This window comes from Octopus bimaculoides, chromosome 6 (assembly GCF_001194135.2).
Source record: "Octopus bimaculoides isolate UCB-OBI-ISO-001 chromosome 6, ASM119413v2, whole genome shotgun sequence".
Taxonomy (NCBI): domain Eukaryota; kingdom Metazoa; phylum Mollusca; class Cephalopoda; order Octopoda; family Octopodidae; genus Octopus; species Octopus bimaculoides.
Genome location: NC_068986.1, coordinates 107,229,429 through 107,233,208, shown reverse-complemented (window position 1 = coordinate 107,233,208; position 3,780 = coordinate 107,229,429). Strand labels below are relative to the sequence as shown.

The 3,780-nt window shown below is 39.6% G+C and overlaps 1 protein-coding gene across 5 annotated transcripts in view; it reads right to left on the bottom strand.

Annotated features, from left to right (window-relative positions):
- Positions 1 to 3,780, bottom strand: part of LOC128248178 (uncharacterized) — a 19,073-nt gene that overhangs the window by 8,402 nt on the left and 6,891 nt on the right. The gene's annotated exons all lie outside the window — the stretch shown is intronic.

The following is a 3,780-nucleotide window of genomic DNA, read 5'->3' as shown; positions in this document are numbered from 1 at the left end:
ATTATTACAAAGAGCAAAGACGTCGTATGAAAAAACTCCAGAATGAGAACTGCAAAATCCTATGGGATGTCGTGTGATCCAGTTCGATCACCTGATCAGACATAGAAAACCGGACATTGTTGTGGTGAATAAAAAAGAAAGAACATGTATGATTATCGGCATAGTATGCCCCAGTGACAACAGGATCAATGTGAAAGATGAAAAAATAAACAACTATGATGATTTAAAGTCGGAATTAGGAAGGTTGTGGTCAATGAAGGGAGTTGACTTGATTCAAATGGTAATTGGTGCAAGTGTGAAGGTAGAACACCTACAAAAATAAGCATTGCTTGGAACTGCAAGAATTCTTCGCAGGATTCTTGAAGTCTGACCAGTAAACAAATGTCACTTTAGTCTACTGGATGTGGATAGCTGACACTTTCCATCATATCCAGGTAAATAAGCTGTGAGTTTTCATATAATAGTGAGAATCAAGATCATGGTCCCCAACACACAGAAATGCGAAGGGAACAGGCCCAACTTATGGGTGGTAAGAGCTCTGCCGTCTTGGCTGACAATCTTACTAGAGATGATTTCTCGATAAAAATACTGGTTGGTGGCTAACCTTAACACATACTTCAATGCTGAGTGAAAATGTCTAATACAAATGTATCAGATAATGGTGTAATGGTGTTAATGAGGCTGGAACCAAAGGTGAAAGCCTTTCGCCCGGCAGGTGCCTAGTGGTTGAACAGCGCAGGCCCGGTCGTCGTCTAGAGACTGCTTATAAGCAAAGGCAGAGAAGAAGGTGGGATAAGGAGTCAAACCGAACGGTAATTGAATGCTGGATCAGGAGTGAACCTAATAGAAGGGGATTCCGACAACGAATAAAAGCAAAATGGAATGAGATAGGACTCTCCGAAACAAGTGAGCGACGGTTAGTTGACCAGGCGTGAGCAATAAGAGCGAAAGTGTGGTTAACAGATATAGAAATAGAAGAAATAAAAGAGAAAGTAGAAAATAGAAATAATACTTCACTAACAGGTAACGTGCCCAGTGAGAACAGAAAAATGAAAGGCAGCAGTGAAGAGCAAAGGGTAAATGTAAATGCTTTCTCAGCAAATATCACAAGAATACAACGATTACCAACTAGGCATAGAGAGGACGCTGCGCCAATATATTAGAGAAGACCGGGATACAGCACCCCACAACCTGAGGTACACTGATCGACGCAAGCTCAAGGTTGAAACCGAAAAGATAGATTCATTTCTTGGGCTATTTCAGACGAGAAATATGACTGAAACTAACATGATTATTTAGGGCTACATCTCTGGTTGTTGCAGATAGAAACCTAAGAAAAGAACAAACAGAAGGTAAAGAACCATACTGGCGTAGACGAATTTGCGAGGAAGAAACAAAGTTAAAAAGACATTTAGGACAGGTTGATAGATTGAGAAGAAGGGAATTTCAGAACGAAAGCATACGACTAATGCTAGAAAGAACATATAGAATAATAGATAAAGGTTATGATGTGATATTGGAAGAATTGAAAGAAAGAGTAGTAGCAATCAAAGCAAAACTTGAAATATATGACAAAAGAAAAAGACAGTTCAGGCAAAACAGATTGTTTGAAGCAAATGAGAAAAAAAAATTTCAGGAACTAAATGGGCAAATACACGTAACAATGATACCAGATGCAGAGGAAAGCAAGGCATTCCCCACAGGATTCTGGGACCAGCCTGTAGAGCATAATGATGAAGCGGAGTGGCTGTATGAAATAAAAAAAATAGGTTAAGAAATATAGAAGTCCAAGAAGACAAAGATAACTACAGAAATGATAAAAAAATAATAAAATTCCCAAATTGGAAGAGCCCAGGCCCGGATGGGGTCCAAGGTTAGTGGATGAAGAAGCTGAGAGGGCTCCAGGAAAGGATAGCACAACAGCTCTAGATGAGTGCTTGGAGGAAAGTGCAGTACCCAGCTGGATGACAAAGGGAAAGACATTGTCATGTGTCAAGGATCTTGAAAAGGGAAATTTTGCATCCAACTTTAGACTAATAACTTGCCTTACGCTAATATGGAAAAAGTTGATGAGGGTTGACCAAAGAGGAAAGTGTCTAACTTCAGACTTTTCAACTTGGTACCTCCATACAACCTCTTTTGCTCAAGTCACCGGACAAAGAAACATTGGTTCTGTTTCCTTGTCAAAGGAAGGCGGCGGGGAAATCTACACGTGACTGTTGATGCTAGACTTAATCCAACAAGTCAGCAAGGCTCGGTTACTGTAGATTTTATCCTGAACCGACAATACACCCCAGTAATACTACCAGGTCAAGGATGTTTGGAAATTATCCATACGCTTTGGTCCGAAAGTCCTCCGGAAAAGATAAGCTAATTGATTCTCGTCGACATCCAGAGTCTCCCCGAGAACGTCGTCGCACCAGTTCGCCACTAACCCTGTACAGAAAGCCAAATTTCATGCCACCGAATACATTGGCCAATTGACAGAGGACTGCGAGTGCCTGATGACACTCTAGGTTCTAGACGCCCTGCTTCGGTCTATACTTGTTCCAAGAGTGCAGCTCTGTCAAAGAGACGAGCTGTAGAATATGTCTGACAAACGGCGACCATTCATGCTCACTTTCAAAGAAGCACTGGAGATGCCACAACTTTAGCGCATGCCTGTGCACCAGCAACCACGGCAGGCCAATCCCTCCATTCAACAGGCATGAAGAGCAAATGTCATGTCTGAACAGGCGATCTGTTCAGCAGAGATGTGTCTGTCGAAGCCAAACTATGAAATGGAAAAAGACCAACAATGTTGGCCGTTAAGAATGTAGTTCTTGAAGGTATGTCATGTGATATCTAAGGTCAGTGACCCGGGAGAGAAGGAGTCTACTAGACTGGATCATGGGTTGACTGGAGTGAGTCGTAGTAGATAATTTATTACAGTAGGCTATGAGTAGTTCTGAGTAGGAGAGGTCATAAAACGATTAAGGGTAAGGGAAGGTAAAAGAGTCAACGGTAAGAGTTAAAGAAAAGTAAAAATAAAAATAGATAATAAAAAGATAAATGAAAATAAAGGTAAAAAATGTTTTTATTTTATTTCCTTGTATTTTCATTTGTATTTTTTATTTTTATTTTTAATATATGCATAAAAGACATATAAATCTGCACATATACATACTTATATACACACATGCATACATACATTCATGCATACATGCATACACACATACAAACACACACACATACATACGTACATACATACATACATACATACATACATACATACGTACATACATAAATACATACGTACATACATACATACATACATACATACATACATATATACATACGAATATACCCTGTTGATGTTGTTGAAATTCCAAAGAAGGAAACTTCGGTCAGGTTAGAGACTGGCTCTTTCTCTGGTGGCGAAAAATTTTGAAATTAAACATAGATACGCAGAGATGCATTATAAATTACAAAAGTTTAATCTAATGGACGCGGGAAATTTGAAATTAAAAAGAAAATCCATGCAAATATATTTAGAGAGACACAATGATTCAAATAAACGGATAAAATCCTAGGTTTTAATGTACAAAACATATATACAGAAACAGATGCCAAAAGAGAAACCAGGCTCAACAATCAAGTATGAATACAGTAATCCCTCACCATATCGCGCTACAACTATCGCGCACTCAGTATATCGCGGTTCACTTATGGGCGCGCACTCAGTATATCGCGGTTCACTTATGGGCGCGCACTCAGTATATCGCGGTTCGCTTATGGGCG